A 20,560-nucleotide genomic window follows, 5' to 3' on the forward strand; every position below is an offset into this window, starting at 1 on the left:
ATGTAATTCCAAGTTAGATCAAAGATGCCCTGCCTCGGTGAAAGCAAGGCTGAAATGGCCACAGCAGTTAAAGATGAAGATCTGGAGGGGCAGAATCAATTAAGTGATGACTTTTCAGTTCTGAATAGGTCTTTAAGAAGCATCAGGATGGCAGTAGAAAGTATTATAGAAAATACATTCTAAAATGATTTTTTTATTTAGGGATTAAGAAACCAAAATATAAGCAAAGTGCATTGTGAACTGAGTTGAAACAGTAATGCTGAAAATTTTCAAGGTTTTGTGTGCGAGAAACAATGGAGATAAAATCAAATAAAGACTTTGATAAAATTGAAAACTGTCCCTATGACAAAAAAAATAAATTAAAGCTTTAAAAAAAAAAACAACCAAAAAAACCCCCCAAAAACCCAAACAAGCAAACAAAAAACCAACCAACCAAAAATATGGTGTACCTTTATTTATCTATTAAAAATGCTTCTTAAAAATTACACTTCTAGGATACTTTTTCTAGACAGAGCAAAAACAAATCAGTGGACAAGGAACATCAAAACTACTTTTGTTATCTAGCTATACATGTAGACATGTACTTGTTATAATGACAAGTGTTTGCCAAACAGATATTGCTACATTTCCTATTATAGCATGAAAAGAGCCTAGTCTCATTACAGCTTACTTTAAAATCATTGAATTTGCATGCCTAAGCTCTTTTGACCTTGGAGATCACCAGCTTTTCCTACCCTAAGGATAACAGTGTATAAGCACAGCAGAAAAAGGTATGGTCACATCTTTGTACAGCTGAAATGGGCTTGACAAAGATATTACCACTGTCTACAATAAGATGTTGCTGACCTTAAAAAATCATGTCCTGATGTACCAAAGGCTGTAAACCGCCTTTGCTATTGAAGGTGGTTTCCAGCTGGGCTATGCCCGGTGGACTGCCTTGGCCAGGATAACTCAGTGGAGCTCAGCACAGCATCCAAATTCCCAAGCAGCTCCCTGCCGCAGGCAACCTAAGCAAGCTTAAGTGATTTCAGCTCTTTGTGATTATCAGCTCTTTGTGATTTCAGCTCTTTAGCTTGCTAGGTGCAGCAGATGCAGGGAGAGAGAGGAGAAGTGCTGTATGAGGTTCCGAAGAATTCTTTATTGATCTATGAAGGTTCTCAGTGACAGCTTCTTCTGCCAAACCAGGCAGAAGTAGGGGTTTATATACCTTACAGGGGTTTTGGAAATTGTCCAATAGTGAAGGTCAGGGGAAAGTGACCTATGGGCTTACAGAGGTATAAGCAGGGTGCAAAAGGCTTCTTTCAAGAAAGAGAGGGGCTTCTAAGGCCCAATCATCGTGACTTGGCATTTCCTAGCTCAGGCTTCTGACCTCCAGGGAGGCCTTGCAGGCCCTGGGCCTGCTACACTTTGCCACTTTCAGGATGAAAGGTGAAAAAGAGAAAAAGTGTGTGTTTTTTGGACAGATGATTTTCCCAGATGGTTACCATATAGCCACACAATTCTTGACCCTGTCCAGTGCAGGGATATGGGTTGCACTAGACTATTGGTAGACTGTTCAGGAACATGAGACAGGAAAGGTCTTTTCAATTAGTACAAAAAGCATTAAATGCAGCTATGTTGAAGGCTGATCCTTTTTCTCACACCTGTATTCTTGGGTTGAGGGCACAGGCTGGCTTTGCTGAGATTTTTTATGTTTCCCTGACAAGCACTTTATCAATAGAAAGCACCAGTTTCTCAGTCTCATTAACACCAATCTTCCATTCACAAATTCACAAGTCCAATGCGCATCACTTGTAATGTTTTAACTTCAAGTTTGGCAGAGCTGAAAATTTGCAATAATGTACATTCTTGTGGCCCAGCAAATGACATTTAGAATTTTCACCTACTGCTAAGAAACACCAGTCTCACTATCCAAACACCCTGCTCTTATATACACCTAATGTGGGCTTTGTCTCACCTTGTAGTTTGTGTCCTCCAGCAGGAGAAAGAAGGCAGACTGAGGAGGCCGACTGACCAAGAGCCATAAAAAATGTGTTTTCCTGAAACTGGATTTTTTTTTACCATCTGCTCTCCCTGCACTTTGGGAAGCAATATAAAAGCCAGCTTTGTCTCTTTTCAACCATTTTTCACATTCCTACCACACAAACCTCCACCTCAGGAAAGTGTTCAACACAGATATGGGATCCTCTGAAAATTCTTTTCCCATCAAACTCCTTTGTCTGCCTTAGTGTTCCTCAGTTTTGGTGCATATGTGGTGTGAAATTCAACTCTGCTGCCTACCTAGCTCACAGAATATATAAAGGACATCCAGAAAAAAAAAAATCAAGTTTTCCTCTGCCCCAAAATCTCATTTTATGTTTTAGAGATGCAATTTTTTAATTGAAGAATGGCAATGGCATACAGGTTTTCCTGCTTTCCATACATCAGCTAGATCCTAGTGTAGGGTCTTGGGGACACAGCTGAACTGAAAAAGACCTGTGATTTCCAAAACAAAAATTCTCCCAAGAGACCCACAAGGTTTTTCTAGGAATTCCATCTGCTGCTTGAAAATCTCATCATAGCAGAAACTGCCTTCCAAAGTACCATTTACAAGCTGTTATCTCTAGTTTATAGTCAGCCCTAGAAAGAGAACACTGGCTAAACTTTTTTTCTTGAATATTTTGTATTTTATGGTTTTTTTCCACTAAAACAGAAGGCATTCAAAATGTGCCAAATAGCATTTAACAAATTGAACTGTAAAAAATAAAAATAGAAACAATTTAACATTCCTACAATGAAACACAAATCATGATAAAATACAATACATTGCGATCACAGAATGCAAAAGAAGGTAGAAAAACCTTCTTACAAATTCCAAACATAGTTTGCATTTTAAAGCTTTCTCAGATTTCTAGAAATGAGGCAGAAATGTGTCAGATCATAGCATAGGAAAAGCAGACAAGGATAGCCTCATTAAATCACTCAATCAGAAAGACTGGGAAGTGTCCTATCTCTCAGCACCCATTACATTTTCTCACTGGTCATCAGGAAAATGAGAATGCATTGAACCTTACAGAATCAATAACTAAGAGAGATATTATTTCTCTATGTGACCATACCTTTGATTTTGGACATTAAGGAATTCCTTACATATGCTATAGAAATTTAGAAAATACTTATGTAGCAAAACATACATCATCTTCTTACCTTATACTGAATCTGAGCCACATTTGGCAAGTTCTCCTATTTACTTCCAAACATTATTCCTAGTTTAATAATGCTCTGTTATTTAATTGTCCCATAAGCACTGAGAACTGTGGTAAAACAAGAGCTTCAAACTGTTCCTCTCATGGGTGGCACAGCTGTAAGGGTGTTCCCTATCTCATACACGCTGTCAAGAAACCGGTAGTGGAGAAAAAAATGATCATAGATCATTTCATTACAGAAGCGGTTTTTTAAGGACACTGAATCTAAATTTTCAGTCAGATCTTAGGACCTGTGGTGGGTTGATCCTGGCTGGATGCCAGGCACACACCAAACACTCCTATCTACAACTGGACAGGGGTGAGACGATATGATGAAGGGTTCATAAGCAGAGATAAGGACCAAGAGAGATCACTCACCATCATGGGCAAAACAGGCTCATCTTGGGGAAAGTACTTGAATTTGCTACTAAAAAAATCAGGGCAGGATAATGAGAAGCGAATTTTAAAAAACACCTTCCCTGTACCCCTGTCTCCTTCCCTTCTCTATCTCCTTCCTGCAGTTGCACAGGGAGACAGATAATGGAGGTTATGGTTAGTTTAATACAAGTTGTTCCTGCTGCTGCTCAGGGAGAAAAGTCCTCCTCCTGCTCCAGCAGGGAGTTCCTCCCACAGGAGACAGTTCTCCATGAACTGTCCCAACATGAGTCCATCCCATGGGCAACAGCTCTCCATGAACTGCTCCGGTGCAGGTCACTCTTCCACAGGGTGCAGTCATCCAAGGACAGGCTGCTCCAGTGTAAATCCCCCAGAGAGTTTTCAAGTCCTGTCAGAAAACCTGCTCCAGCATGGGCTCCTCTCTCCACTAGTCTGCAGGCACCTGCCAGGACCCTTCTCCAGAACAGGGGTCTCACACATTCACAACCTCCTGTCAGGCATCTGTCTGCTCCAGCCTGGGGCTCCTCCACCAGCTGCAGGTGGATCTCTGCATCCCCATGGACCTCCATGGGCTGCAGGGCCACAGCTGCCTTGCCATGGGCCACACCAGGGGCTGCAGCAGAACCTCAGCGCTGGTGCATGAAACACCTCCTCCCTCTCTTTCTGCACTGACCTTGGTGACTGTAGGGCTGTTCCTCTCACCTATTCTCATTCCACATTCCCTGGCTGCAATTACATCTGCTAAATATTTTTTTTTCCTTCTTAAATGTGTTATCATAGATAGAATGTTACTATCATTCCTGGTTGACTCAGCCTTAAGGAATTGTGGGTCCATCCTGGAGCCAGCTGGTATTGGCTCCACTGGGCATGAGGCTACTGTTCCAGCATCTACTAAGGAAGTCATCTCTGTATTCTGCCATTAGATAAATCTGGCCACACAAACCCAAAACAGAACCTCATACACTTGGTGTGAAATAGCTTTGGTGCACACACAATTCCTGTTTAATAACCTGAAACAGCTGTGTTGGAAACTCTGTGTATGTCCTGATGGCAGGCTAGGAGGAGACAAATACCTAAAACTTCCCCACTTAACATCTGATTAGTCAGGCTTCATGGGGGAGAGTGACTTTCACTTCATATGTTCTGTCATACTCAACAGTTTACTTAATGTACCAATACCATGCACATTAGCAAAGTATACACCAGAAAAAGCAGCCTTTCATGCATTACATGTGATTAGAAAGCTGGGACCTCATTTCCTAAATGTTCTGTTTTATTTTCTAATTGAGTATCAGAGGAACTCCTTGCTGGGTGTAGGTTCTTTGGTAATTCCACATCTCTCTGGTTGCATAGCAACAAAGGTTAGAGAAGCAGGCACAAGTTCATCACTATATATCTGACTAAAATGCTTCATTAATCTGTGCACAGTTTTTGTCCCTCTTGGTAACAAATGGATTAAAGCAGGTAGAACTAACATAGTCCCCTGTCAGCCTTTCTGCTGTATCTTCACTGCAGGCTTCATTTCAGATGATTTTGAGAGCACTTTTTCCCCCTATAAACTTTCTTAAGCAGATCTACCAAAGCTAATTTCAAAATTAACAATTCTTCTATAATGTGTAGCTCTTGTCAGGCATCATTTCTGTAATAAACTCTCAAAGACAGTAATAGAAGTTTCCATGCTCCTCACTGCATTACACCATGAATACATTGACATTTCATCCAAGCTGGGTTTCAAAGGCTTCAAAATAGATCAAAGCCTCATCGAAAAGGCCTGATTTATTCAGGACAGCAACATAAAATCTGTATTTAATCTCTGTTTAATCCAGTAAGATAAAAGACACATCGTATTTTATAAGATTAAAAATATAGTATTTAAAAATCAAAAAAGAAAGATGTTTTCAGGAGAAACAAGATATTTTTCCAGCCACCTTCAATGCTCAACAATTCATATCATTGGAGACAGTCACTGTTTCTTTGGCCTCTATACGTCAGATTAGAAATAAATACAAGTTCTTTTGCAGTGCCTAGTTGTCAATATGTACTGTTATAGCAGCCTTTTTGACATCATCCTCTGGCTATAGAGGATGTGACTAAGACCACATTCTGCTAAAGCTGTTTGAGCTCAATACATCCATGGAAGGCTTTGCACAAATCTTCACTTCAGCAGGGGGTGAGAGTGTATCACATCTTCAACACAGTTTGAAGTGTATGGAATAAGGTTCATAATGAATTCTGGCCTGTATCATGTTCAGAGAAAAAAAGGTAATACTAAAAAGAAATTTCAGTCTCCTTTGCATCCAACAATACATAGTCTCTAAAACTACATACAGCCCCCTGCTACTCACTAACTGATCTCACCTTTCTCTATCACCACTTTTCATTAAAGGAGATGCACTTCATAGGAAAATTGATACAAATTTCTTCACAAGTAGAAGGATTTTCTTTGTTCACAAGCAATCAGGGGTGAAAGCATGTAATGAAAGAACAAAACTGTATAAGAATTTTAAAGAATTGGTGCTCTGAAAGGAAACACATGATGCAGCTTAACAACAGCTAAATTGACTTGGCATAGGAAAAAGAAACAAGTCCAAGCCTTTAAAAACAAAAAAGGACCCCCACCAGACAACATCCAGACAACACAAATATTTCTGTTGGAAATATTTCCCTTTTTCTCTTGGACTTTGTCAAATTTTGATTGGTTACAGCATAAAAGTCCTAAAAGAACAGTTTTCACTTTAGAATTAGAACTTGTAATTCCACAGAGGGCATTCCTATCAACCTGTCCATGTAAAATCCTCATTCATGTGCAAAAGTGAAATTTCCTTAGTGAATATGATTGCATTTGTTAAAGAGTTAATTTCTGTTTGGGGGACATGCAGCATAAGCACTTTTTGCATCAACCCAGGTGCCTCCTAGATGGCTTCTCCACTACAGTTCCTTGTCTCTTTGAAAGCCTTGCCTGTGTAGAACTCTCATAAAGAAGCTCCAATAAACAGCTTGTTATTTGTCTTGCTGTTAACACTAAATATAAGGCTGCAGTTTAACCCTTACAGAATTATTGCCTTGTGTGGGTAACCAATTTTAACAAGAATTAACAATTAAATTTATGAAAAGAATGTGCTACAATATCAGTTTCTATTTAGCTTTTTATCTCTCCCTCTGACCTCTTGCAAATTTAGTGCAACACACCAATAATTGACAGAGAGAAGTGAGAATACTTGTTGCTTCTTAGGACTTCCATCCTTTGAATAATGGAGGGAAATAGCAGTTTGCCTCTTTTGTCTTTATTTTCCTAAAAAAATTGTACAAACTTCTAAAATAAAGGAAAACATCTCCTCCAGCAGATTATTTGGGGTCTTTTACTGTTCTTTTAAACACAGGAAGGAGCCCAAAACACAATCCATTTTTTACTGTTGCTCATGCTTTCATTTCTATTAGCGTGCCTGTTTTAACTTTATTGCTGTTAAAATTAATTACATATTAGTAGAGACATGGTCAAGACAGTGGAGATTCAGATTAACAAGAGAAATCCATAGCCCTTGGCTCTTTCATTGCAGAAGATTCTCCTCTGTCTCTTGACCCCACACCCTACACCCCACTTATGCTGTTATTTTTCCCCACATTTCCAGAAATAGGGTCAAATATCAATATCTCAGTAGAGTTAAAAAAAATTAAGTAATTTTAAAAATCACTTTTTCTTAGGTCTGTCATCTTCTCTGCCTGCAGACAAACAGTCATGACTACATTTCTGAACAGCAGTAACATGAGAAAATGATGCTCTGTCTTTCTAAAAGGCAATTTCCCCTCAGCTTAAATGCTTTCTATAAAATGGAATTAACTTCAACACGGAAAAGAGGTAGGTGGACAGGAAAAAAGTAAGGTATTGTACACAAATGTTGATTGCAGCTCCACTCCTTTAGGCCAAGAACACCACCTAGGAAGAACAGAAACGAACAGATTTGATTCACTTAATAGATTTTAAGTGCCTCAGGACACAGCATAAACTTGTATCACATTATCAGACAGGCCCCCTCATGGTGTCAATGTCTGTAAAGGCTCATGAATATGTAAATAATATATGTATCTTGGAAACATGCTTGACAAGAGAATAGCTAAAATGAACTGATTCTAGTTATAACCCATCAGTATGCCATTCTTTATGTTTGAACAGGCAGCCTATTGCTAGGTGACAGATCATTAAGGCTATCTACTCAGTCAGCGGAAATGAAGAAATAATTTGTTCGTAATAACCTTCAGATGACCTCCCAGGCAAAACAGAGTCTTTAAAGAGCTATCCTTACTGATACATGTCATGCCTCTATGTGGGGTTCTTCTGGCTTCACAGTAATAGCAGGGCTGCTGGTGAAACAGGGCAATAAACACCTAGTGACAGGGCTGTAGCATGAAAAGATCTCATCACCTGCCATCAACTGGCTGATGAATAATTCAGGACTTCCCATCAGAACTGGGGATTTTAGTGCCATGTTATGTGGAGAAAGCAAGCAGAAAGGAAACACTGCTGCCTTCAATTGAAGCCTTGCTAAGCCCACTTATAAGACAATATTGCCAGGCACAATAAATATACATGCGTCAGATCACTCTCATCAACAAGCCTAAGTCTTGGAGATATTAGAGGCAAGATCTACTCAACAGAAACAGGCCTCCCATGTAGATGCTGCTGTTTGCCCTGTTTCTATAGATAGGTTTATTCATATTCAGTCCTTCACTGTAGGCTGCTTTTTAATTAATTTTTCCACAGCTGTATGGCATAGGCCCCAGTTGCCCCTGGAAAACATATGCCTTAATGCTTCAGCCTTGATCCTTACTGTAAATTCTTTGTTAGCTGATACCTCCCTGAAGTCCTCCACTATTCATATTACTAACACTCTAGACCCACTCATTTCTGCCACATCGCATGAAATGTCTCTTCTGCAGAGATGGAAGACTGAAAGAAAGAGAGGAGGCTGGCCCTCCATAATATTATCTTCTCAAATTAAAAAAAAAAAAAAATAGACCATAGGCTTTACCTTTCATCTGTGTTTTATCTTTTACAGAGAAGAACTTGGAAGAAAAGTTCTTACACCTTGGGTTTTGCTTTTGTTGTTGGCATTGGTGGGATTTTTTTTTCATTATAGTAATCCTGCATTTGTTGTGGAGCACTAGATGTTCAATGGAGACATTTTCAAAGCATACTAGTAGAGATTAAACCTTTATCTGTGAAACATACCAAAACTCCATTTTAGGCTATTAACCTAAACTCTTGTTTCAAGATAGGGTTTTAGTGAAAACAAGGCACTGAACCAGAAATTGTCTGTCCAAGTTTTTTCCTTTTAATTATTTCTATAAAGTGGGGAACAACACATTTCATATTGTAAGATAACAAGTAACAGGAACAGGGTTATTCTAATTACAGGGTTTCTCAACAGAATTATATTTTCCTTTTAAAACACTTCAAGGAGAAAGCCAAACTTTTGCTATGAATCACTATGTGTTTGAAACATTTTTTTTTAAATATTCTGTGTCTGAGCTTCTTTTCACCTTGCTTACAGCACATTGTAAAATTACATTTCTGAAGAGAACCACCCAGGAAATATATACCCCACAGATTTGTTTTCACTATTTTAACAGCATTGTTCTCTACTGCAAGTTGATGGAATTAATCCAGCCACTTAATTCATTAGAGGCAGATCTGTCAAAAAGGAACTAACAGGGACATTGTCTTCTGCTCCCTCATCTTTGTCTTCAGCTAAGGAAAAAATATAATGGAAAATTCCCCAAGCCAAAATATCTCACAAGGAACTTGTTGCAATCAGGAAAGAGTTAATAATAGGTTTTCCAATGCATTTTGACAGTAAGGCTGGGACAGACACTGCACTATGCATTGCTTGAAAGCACGTAATGGGGTTCATTTGCAAAGAAACAGTCTTTATTTCTCTAGCCAAGGTAAATAAACTCTTGCTACTTGCTGTAGCATTCATTTTCAAGTAAATAACTACAACACTTCCAGGGATGAGGGCAAAAACAAAGTTTTAATCAAAATGTTTCACTGTCTAAATGCACAGATGGCAGTTTTTTATCTTGCCCCTCATCTTTTCTTTCATTTGATATCTCTGATTAGTTTGTGTTATGGATTTCTGTAACTACAATGTAAAGAATGTGAGAAATATTGGGAAGAGGATGCCAGGTGAAGAATAAATGAGACAGAAGGTACTGCTGAGAAGACATTCAATCCAACAGAAAAAAGAACTTTCTGTGAGTTCTTCCTAGCTGTTTCCTACACCAGCAAGAACAAATGACACCCATATTAGATTTATTTAATTTGTGTACTTCCTGAAAATGTAACTAAGAAAAAAATCGAGTACTTGCTTTCCTTCAACTAAAGAGTTAAATAGAAAAAAGAAGACAACAAAACAAAAAAAAAACAAAAAAAAAAACCCCACCTGCATAAAGGTAATCTAGGCAAGATAGACAAGATAGAACTGGAAAAGTCATATGTTGCTACCTTCTGACAAAAAGCCATCCTTTATTAGCAACACAAGCACAGACCTTTGTCTAGTCTAAGTGGAGTTATATGTATGAGCTTTACTCATGCCTATAGATATATCTGTTTATGTAATTTCCTTCTTCTGTGAATAAACAAACTAGTAAAATCATGGAAGAAGTGCTCCAAATTCCGGGTATCCCTCTAATAGATTTCATATGATTTTACTCTGTACCCATTATCCAAACTAACAGATGAAAGTTCAGTGATGAGAAAGGCATGTTTACTTCAGGAAAGAATGTCCTTATGACACCTATCTGCACTGATGAATCCGCTAATGTGAAATTTCTGACCCAATAGGCAGTGATTGCACAGCACTGAGACTTCTCTCATTATTCAGGAAATATGTGTTGTTACAGTGTCAGCTCTCTCCCTGCAGACTTGCTGCCAAGCAATTATTCATTTTCACCACTTAGATTTTCTCACTCCCCCCACCTTCTTATTTTACTGTGTTTTGTGGGTGTCTATATATCCAGCATACTTCTAGAAGCAAACACACACAGTACTGGAATGAAAATTATGCTTTTTTATTTGATTTTAAATAGAAAAGCACTTTCACCTCCTTAAAAATTGATGCTGTTTTAAGCTTTACAGAAAGCAATAGGAGAAACCAGTATCTGCAGGGAAAAAAAAATGGAAAGCAATCACGAGTATTTCCACTGTTGTACATATTTGCTCCCTGAGACAACCTGTGACAACTATCTTCTATGCCCTGATTCATTCATCTCACTCTCTGTGAAGCATCAGTAGTAGAAGGAATAAAAAAAAGCAAAAGAAAGAGCAATTATACTTTTTTATGAATGCGTCTAACTTGGTCTCTTAATGAGAAACACTGGATAACAATCTAACTGTCCTGATTTTTTTTTTCATTTAAATCCATTTCTGCATTTTGAATTCAAAATTTCAGTTTACAGTAGGTAGAAAAGGGGTTCTGACGAGACAAAAAAGTGTTTTAGAGAAAATAACTAGATATATGATGTTAGGTGACACATTTGTGCCAAATTGTTTCTATGTGGTCTGATTTGTACCAACAGAAAAGCATTCAAACATTAGTGACCTGCACAAGATGAGTAATTCAACAGTATAAAAGATCTAACATCCCATTAATCCTCAATTTAAACAAAATATCTAGCCTGCCAAGAAATGTGTGTGGAACTTAATCATCTAGGACAAAAAGGTCAAGATTTTACAGCAGCTATTGTTGCTGAAATTTCATGCTTTAATTTTAGATGCTTTAATTTCAGATGTTCAACCTGACAGGAACATTCTGTATTTTCAGAAGGTGTCCAGCAACCTGCATTGAAAGTCAAGACATGGTAGTCCATTTTAATATTCAGCCATGATGGATGGCAGAGAGTTTAGAAAGCTCCCAGGAAGTATTACTGATGTTATTCCCAGAAGTACATTGTTCCTGTGAGCCAAGGAGGCAGAGACTCAAGTCTATTTCTTTGAAAAGTTTGTAAAATGGCTCAGTTGTGAGGACTCTATAGATTTTTCTTATAGCTCAGACCAAGGCTTTCAATATACTTCTAAAAGCTAAACGTTTGTAGATTTCCTCCCTATTTATATACTTTTTCCCTTCTCTTACCAGCCCAAGCACTATCATCTAAGACCTTTCTCTTATTCCAATAAATTAAAGGAAGAAGAACATCCACAAAACTTTCCTCCTCTTGCTCATGCTGGAAATCAACCCTTACCTTCTCACTGGGAACTGAACTTTCCAACAGGGCATCATGATGGCCTCCAGGACTCTACTGAGTGGGAGTGTCATTCTATTACTTCTATATGTTCAGCAAACTAATGTTTGTGAGAGAAGTATTTAGATGACTTGCTATCTGTACCTCCTTATAGTGCAGAATACAAATGCATTACAGGACATAATCTCAGACAATATACCAGGACACAATGAAGTAATGGGTGTGTAATTCTCACAAGCCTTACACTCAGAAGTGAGCATACCATGAAGAAATCAAAATTATAGCTATTGATGTGGTAGTTCAGAGCCATAACAAGGCTTGTGTCATAGCCCATAGATGGCACAGGGGATACACCTAAATCATCCCAGAGCCAAAGCATGGGAACAGTCCTGGAAAAGACAGGACTCTAACATCTAAAATCTCTAACTCTAAAATCTCTAACAAGCAGTATGTGGAGATGGTATGGAAAACCAGAACTACAGTTCCATTTAATAACATGTATTAATATATCTAGTGAAATTATTCCTGTACTATCTAGACAAGTTCACAGAATCACAGAATCAATTACGTTGGAAAAGGCCTTTAAGATCATTGATTCCAACCATAAACCTAACACTGCCAACTCCACCACCGAGCCATGTCCCTAAGCACAAAATGTACATGCTTCAAACTCTCCAAATACAAGCCTTCCCTTCTAAACCACGGTTGAGGGGTGCAAGTCCCCAGGCACTGACACAGAAATGAAGCTGGAAGCAAGGAGAGGCAAGGAATGCTTCTTTTCAGAATGTGGCTGCAGATGAAGTCTGCATGCCTGCTATGAAAACTCTATTACAATTTTTATATAATCATTACTCAGTGTAATCCCTTGTGATTTGTGTCATTATTTGGTCATCATTAACAGGATTTATATTATCAGACAAGTCATTTTCCTTAATTAAGTGGCTAACTGCAGATGGTATCCTACAGAAAACATCTGATATCATCATAAATATCCTCAAAATCTTTTTGTGTGTACAGGCAGAGCTCTTTTGTCAGTCTTTCATAGCATTACTAAGCATTAAGTTTTACCTTAAATAGCTGAATAATTTTGCTTTTATTGTTATCAGATATAGCATAAAATACAGATTTTTGGAGCAAAGTCAATTGTAAATTTCTGTATCTTGATCTGACTTAAGAATTATTATGTGCAGATAATTTCTATTTGCATTCCTCAGTCTTCTATTTGTGTTCCTCAGTCTTCATTTTCAAAGGACGGAGCAGTGGCCAAGAGCAAGTACTAAAATTTAATAAATATTTGCATAATTTAAATGAGGAAATGGACCTTTTCCTAGAATTTGAGACATCCAAATATTTTTCCCACATTTCCTCTAGAGACCGTAACACTCAGTGACATGTCTTTTTCCCCTAATATAAGTGGACAAAGGATAGAATGGAACATAAGATTAATGTAACAGGAAGAATGACTAAAAAACAAAAGAGAAATTTCATTATTTTTTAAGAAATCCATGTTTTTTGTTTAAACCTGATGTGACCCTAAGTTACCAGAAATGTCATCTATAAAAGTTAGCTGATAGATCCTGGTGTCTCTCCTCTCATACTATCCTATCAGCTGTTCTCATACAATCCAAAATAATGTAAAATTTCCTCAAAGAGAAGAGAGCTTTCCCCAGAATAAGCACCCAGTGCCTTCTCTTTTCAGTCTGTTTGCTGGAAAGAATGCACAATGCAATGTGGATTCTTCCTACAGAATGATTATGATGCTATTTTCCTTCCTGGGAAAAAAAAGAAAAAAGTGATCTCAACTAAACTGAGTCTACATTCCCCAGAGTTCTATTTTCAAGGTATCCAATGCTTTGAAACTCAATTATTTTTACAGGTAGATTATGCTGTCAATATCAGGACAACAAAACTGGTACTTTTTTTTTTTTTTTTTTTTTTTAAATCAGGTTACTGGGAGCAGCTCAAATCCAATCACTGAGATTATTCATTACAGAGGAAAATGTTCTGAAGTCTTCTGCCATACATCAGTGACAGTATGGTCTTCATGTAGACAAGTATATAACCTGCAAGGGAGATGTTCAATAGGAAGATATTTCTGCGCACCAGAATCCTTATAAAGTAAGTATATCATAGAGCACTTGTATGATAATCATGCAATAGCTACAAGACTTTATTCAGTGAAATTTTTACTACTTATGTGGTATTTTGGAGAGATTTTTCTCAGCAAAGGTATGATTTTTCTCTTGTTGCATACCATGCTATTCTGTATTGCCCAAGGGCCCAAGAGAAGTATCATGGGAATTAAAGTAACTTAGTGTAAAAAAAAAAATGTTTAACATTGAAATTGTTAAATTTGATCTGGGAGAAAAAAAGTCTTTAGTGGCCAATTACAAATCTACCTGTCTGGTAGATTAAACAGATGTAAGTCTTGGAATTTAGATGTCTTACCAGAGTCTGATTCACTGTGAGCTAATTCCCAAAGTCAAAGCTCTTGGAAAGCTGATGTGCTGACAGATAGACAAACACCTTTCAAGATGTAAGCCTTCATCTCTGATCTCTATTCCAAATTAATATAACACGAGTCTTACTGAGAACAGTAGAATTAGTGTGCACAACACTATTTCTTCTACAAGGCCTTTCTTTTTCACTTCTCTTTGCACATTCACTAGCAGTTCGGCTAGCTGTAAAACAGACCACTCCAGAGATGAAGCCTGGCTGACAAGAAAGAGTTTTTTTTCCTAGAATTAATTTTCATCTGGAGCTGTTCCCTGACCTAACTCCATGTGTGACTGCACCCAAGTCATGAATGTGCATCTGGAGATGCTGAGCAGAATGGAATCATGTCTTCTGCTCACAGCAGTAAGTTATACAAGACCAAATTTTTAACTGAAGACTGAATTCCTCCAGAGATATGGTGGATGATATATTTAATTAATCACAATCTATGTTTTCAATAAATTGACATATTCCCTAGTTCCTGACATTAAATTAATAAATATATGGAAAAAGTAAAATCCTATGGTTTATGTTTCTTCTGTTATTTATTTTCATGTTATGTAAATGCATAGCATGAAATACGCTGCCTGATAATGTGTGTAATTAATGCACCCTTTATCCCACTAGTTATTTAAGTCAGGGGTTTCATATTTTATATTTCAGGTCTCCTTTTGCAATAATTTTACCAGACTTTTATTGTAAAAGGGAGAGATATATCTGGAAAAAAAGTTTGAAGGCCCAAAATCTTTCTGTATTCTATGGGGAATCTTGAAGTCAAAGCAAGTATATACAATGCCTTGCAGAACTGGTGCTTCTTTATTTTGTTAGATCAGCAAATTTCATCTATATGTTTCATACTTACTAAACTAAATTTGTATTCTGTTAAGAGCAGTCAGGCATAGTTGAAAGCAGTAAGATGAAGGCAATCAGATGCAATAAGGTAAATCCATACAATACTATTTAAAAGATGCTAACAAAATCCAAACTTTCTGTTCTATCATTTTTTCAGTGGACTACTGCAATTTTCATACTTTTTAACACAGTTATAAAATATTTGTCATAAAGCAGAAGCAACATGAATCTTCAGCATCATGTGCCTTAGTTCTTAATTCTAGTGTATAAACCAAAGTTAAATTCGTAAATAGCATGAAGACAACTATAGAAATAATATTGGACTATCATGGTTTTTTAATTACTGGCACTGTTGGCTGGGAGCCCTTCCATTTTTGCAGATGTATCAGCTAACAGAGTTCTTCAAAGTGGAGAGTTTTCAGACTTCCAGGTCTACTACAGTCCGTGCATAATTATCTCTACAAAAAGATTGAAAGCTTGTCAACACTTTCTAGAGTCTTTAAAATATTTGCATTTCTGGAAATCAAATAATCAATAATGTAAAATACATCATAAATGCATCATATGAATAAGTCCTTAGCAATAAATCATTGTAATTATAAACTATTTCAAATTATAGAATTAATTTCTAAAATTTCCTGAGCACTTTTCATTGATCCATGCTCAAAGTACCTAGCAGGCACTTAACAATAATTACAGAAAGCACAGTCTCAAGCCTGCACCACACAAGCTAATCTCTTTGCTGAAAGAGTGAAACATTTTCATAGTTGGTAGTTAATTTGCCACTAAATCGATTTAAGATGGAGGCTCTTGCAAGATGCAGAATTGATGGCTGGTATCTGAGAACTAAGCTCAGTTGGGGGTAGTTTTTTGGTTGTTGGGTTTAGGTTTGGGGGTAGTTTGTTGGTTTTGGGTTTTTTTGATTTATTTGGCATGGGGTTTTTTGTCTGAAGAAAAATAGTTTAATGGTTCAAATGCAATTCAATTTATTTTCTAGTTTACTGGAATGTTTTTACTAGTTTGACTTTTGGCTAAATAGACAGGTTGTTCAAATTAACCCAAATTTTTTTCTTAATATTTTGCTACTTAACATATACCATTTTTGTGGTACTATGTAGATGTAAGTTTTAAAAACAAAACATTTTTATAGAAGTTTTGGCTCAGAAGTAAACTTTATAGCAATTGTGAAATGAAGCCTTAATTAGGAAATTAATTTTGACATTTTGAGACAACTAATTTAAGGGCTTTGACTTTCCTAATTGCTTCAGCCTCCTGAAACTGGTAAAAAAATGGAGGTATGTCTAAAAAACGACAGCAAAGTACATAAAATTACTGAAAAAAGTTTTCCGAAGGCCCTTTGAATAAAGACTAAAGCTACATATTTACTCCCAATAGTAAAGCTAGAGAGCTTTTGCCACAGGACCAACTGAGGTTTAATAAGGCACTGTCAGGAAAGTTGGGATGGAAAGATTTCATGCAGCAACTCACTCACACACATTCTTTCTTATTGTGACTTATATCTACATAATTGAACTTGCTCAGAAAATCTTTTGGAAACCTGTTGTCTGCTTTATTTCCATCCAGTGATGGTATAACTGGTGTTCTCACAGGCAAAAGGACACTGCCATTTTACTCTTGAGGCCTGAACTGATGACAAGGGCCCATTTTTTTTTTTTAATGATAACAACACCATGTTTCTTGAAAACACCAGAGCAAAGGCATGATGGAACCCTACTGCTGTTCTGTGATGGAATTTTGTATTCTTGAAATAGGTGAAAAGTAAGCATATAGGCAGAATTGAGCTCTTATAAAAATTGATTTCACAGCTGTGATATTTTGACCTTTTTAAGCACTTAAATAGAGCATTTGTCACCTCTGTATATTAACTACCAAATTTTTATCATTTAGTTGAAAGTGTTATATTGGAATGTTCATGCTACAGCAAAGAGATTGGTTGCACCATGAGTAAAATGCTATTAAACTTCTTTTCCTAGAGGATTTGACATTGAAGGAGCCAGTATAATTGCTGTGAAGAGGATAAAGATTTGAGCCTATGATTCATTTCTACAGCTGGGTCATAGGTCCATGGAAATCTAAATTGGCAGTGAAAACGTTAACTGACACAAAGTATAGATCCACTGCTAGAGATAAACAACTGGTATTTACATTGGCAAATATTCTTGCTGCATTATGTTTGCCCTATTTACTTCTTTGTCAGTAATGCATCAAGTATCCTATAGCATAATCCTTCTCTCAGCAGTTACCAATGAGCTATGAAATAGTATTAAATAGAATTAATTAGAAGTTTTAATGAATCATGTCTGTCCTCATTTATTATACAATGTAATTTTCAAGGAGTGATTAATTATGAGCTACAGATGAGTGAATGGTTAATGTAGTTTGTTAACCTTACTAAGAAGCTACAGTACATGGTGCAAGTTAGTTCTCCTATATTGTTAGCACACTTAAGTGCTTGCCATTACTTCAAGTGAACAAGATTTTCATGACTTTGCTATTAAGATGCAGAATCGTTATTAAGTTGCTGACCTTCCCCCTGTATTATTTTTACAGTCTCTGACACACAAAACTTTTTCTTCTCCTTCCTTTCCTTTCAACCTTAATTTACAGATGGAAGCCACATGACAAAAACCCTCCCTCCCATCAAACTGAATTTGTATGCTTAATTTATCATACGTCATTTAGCTCATGCAATATTTTACCTCACTCTATCCAAAACTGCTAGATTCTGCTATGTTCTCAGTACACAATATTACCATAACTATAATTTCAGCATTTCCTCCCAGCTGGAGCTGATAACACACCAGTGTTTTAGCTACAGCTGAACAGTTTTTTTCACAGCACCAAGGTATTTTCATTTTCCAGCTCTTGCCTGCAGGGATTAGGCTGGAGCTGCACAAGAAAGTGGGTGAGGACACAGCTGAGAGAGATGAACTCGGCAAAAGACAAAAGGGATATCCCGTGCCATACAACATGCTCAGCAGTAAAAACTCAGGAAAGGAGGAAGAGTGAAATATGCCCTTTGGGTTACATAATTTTTCTTCCCAAATACTTGTTACATGTACTGAGGTCTGGCTTTCCAGGAGGCAGCTAAGCATCTCTCTGCCCATGGGAAATAGTGAATGAATTCCTTATTTTGCTTTGATTTCATGTGCAGCTTTGATTCACTTCCTAAACAGTCTTTATCTTGACTCACAATTTGATGTGAGTTTTTTAGGTTTTGCTCTTCCTATTTTCAGGCCTATCTTCCTGCAGGGAATGAGATCGAGATTGGATGGAGGTTCCCCTGTCAGCTGGGATCAGTTCAATGTTGCTTTCACTCAGACATCTTTAAAAAGTAATCATACAACACAGGTGACATTTGTGCAGATACATGTTGAGGTAATTCTCTTTTCCTTACCTTGGAGGGATGACAACATTTTCAAATACCCAGGTTCTCAATAAAAACATAACTTACATACATCTTTGTCATAAAAACAGAAATCAAGGTCTCCTTAATCACCCTCTTTTTTTTTTCATTCTCCATAAGTTTTACCTCATTATTTTGAAGTCTTAAAGAAGCTTATCATTCCTTCTGTTTACCTTTACCAAAAGGTAGTAACATAACCTCATGAATTTGCAGAACCATCAAAATTCAGGGGTTACATTTCTAATTCCACAAGTAGTCATAGACATGGATCCTGCCCTCAGTAGGCAGATTTCCTTTGTAAGCTCAGATACAGAAATAACTGTTTAAAATATGGCTTGAAAGGACTCTTTCTATACACACCTTTTGTCCATGGCAGGATCCAATTCTTTGTGTCCACTACCATGTTTGCCTACAGCAATACCCTTAGCTTTTGCTAGCTCTCAGAAGCATTCTTCCTACTCAGAGTCTGAGGTCACTGAACAGGACCATCCTGAGCAATGCACATCAAGGCAGACAAGACTCCCCAGATACCTGGGCCACAAAATAGTCTTTGGAATGCTTCATGTCTACAGCTGGCCCCACACTAAGTTTCAGCACAAAAAGAGTTCCAGAATTTATCTTAACCAATTAACTGCAGAAGGCAACGGAATTTTGTTTATTTTTCCAAATCAGGAGGAAGAAATAAAATATATTCTCAATTCTTAGGGTACAAGGACTATAATGTTTCTACAGGCATGGAGATATTTTTCATCTGAACACACAAAACAATAATCCCAGCAGTCACTCTGCTGAGATTTTCTCTAGTTTTACTAAAGTAAGTCTTAATATTGAAATTAAATAAAATCAGTGGGTAGATAACAGTTTATGTTCTTGCTTCAGTGATGATGTGAAGTAGATCTTATACACATTCATAGTCAACTGCAAATTTATTATGGCTCTTGCAAGATGTTGAACAGCTTATACTTCAGAGAAGTAGGCATACAGTTTACTAAAATATTTCTGTTGATGTATAAGTGTATTCAACTGTGTTTTCTTTTCCATAACCATGCTGAAAGAGCAGCGAGGTAGTTGTGATTCAAAGCCTAAATTCCTAATCTCAAAACAATAGACAGGAAAAAATAATTCTGACCTTTAACAAAATAAATAATTGTGGATTTATAACAGCTTATGTATTTAAAGATGTTGAGAAAGACAGTGTTAGCCAAGTGTGGATATATTTATGCCCAGGTTGAGTGATTTGAACAGGAGCTTTATTAGATGGGAGCCCTCAAAAAGTGATTAATTGATTATTTGCATTGAAGTAAAAAGACTTATTCGGAAATAATTTCCTTGTGTTTGTCTGTGTTGTATGCATGTATTATTCTTAAAATCAAGGGTGTCCTATCATTAAGTTTATCTCAAGGTAACTTAGTGACAATTTCTTTCATTGATTCATATTTCATATCCATACTAAGGGTTTCTGATCACTCTGTATTTACTCAGACAGTTAATTTAAGCAGCCACCAGAACAAAACAAAAAAGTATTTCCTTACCTATTAGTAATATAAAGTTTGAAAAAAGAACGGCTTCTTCACAAATTAGGTGTGCAAAAATGCTCATGGTTATCACATGGTTATCAGTTTGAACTGCATTTTATGGCTGTTTTTCACTACCTGTTGCCTGGTCATATTAATGTTTAGTGATCCTGTAGCAGGATGCTCTGCCCTGAGATGTGGTCAAGCAACTCAGTCAAAGCCCTGTTTGCAAGGCTCTAAGTGGTGCACTGAGAGGGGGCCGTCATGCTGAGTTTGGTATTGAATTATGCTAAAACCACTCTGGCTCATCAACCCCAAAGCTAACACACTGATAGTGAGACAAAGATGTAACAGATATGGTAAATCCTTATTAAAAAAATGCTGTGCTGACCAGAAGACATATGACTAACAGT

The 20,560-nt window shown here is 37.1% G+C and overlaps 1 long non-coding RNA gene across 4 annotated transcripts; it reads left to right on the forward strand.

Annotated features, from left to right (window-relative positions):
- Window positions 1-628: 628 nt before the first annotated feature.
- On the forward strand, window positions 629-19,425 carry LOC135291004 (uncharacterized). Of its 4 annotated transcripts, none has more exons than XR_010353866.1 (4): window positions 629-770; window positions 7,323-7,476; window positions 13,805-13,976; window positions 18,464-19,425. It is a non-coding gene; the product is annotated as an uncharacterized LOC135291004 (long non-coding RNA). The 4 variants fall into 4 exon arrangements; XR_010353863.1 differs by lacking the exon at window positions 629-770 and adding an exon at window positions 959-1,428; XR_010353865.1 differs by lacking the exons at window positions 629-770; window positions 18,464-19,425 and adding exons at window positions 959-1,428; window positions 18,090-18,360.
- The last annotated feature ends 1,135 nt before the right edge of the window (window positions 19,426-20,560 follow it).

This window comes from Passer domesticus, chromosome Z (genome assembly GCF_036417665.1).
Source record: "Passer domesticus isolate bPasDom1 chromosome Z, bPasDom1.hap1, whole genome shotgun sequence".
Classification (NCBI taxonomy): domain Eukaryota; kingdom Metazoa; phylum Chordata; class Aves; order Passeriformes; family Passeridae; genus Passer; species Passer domesticus.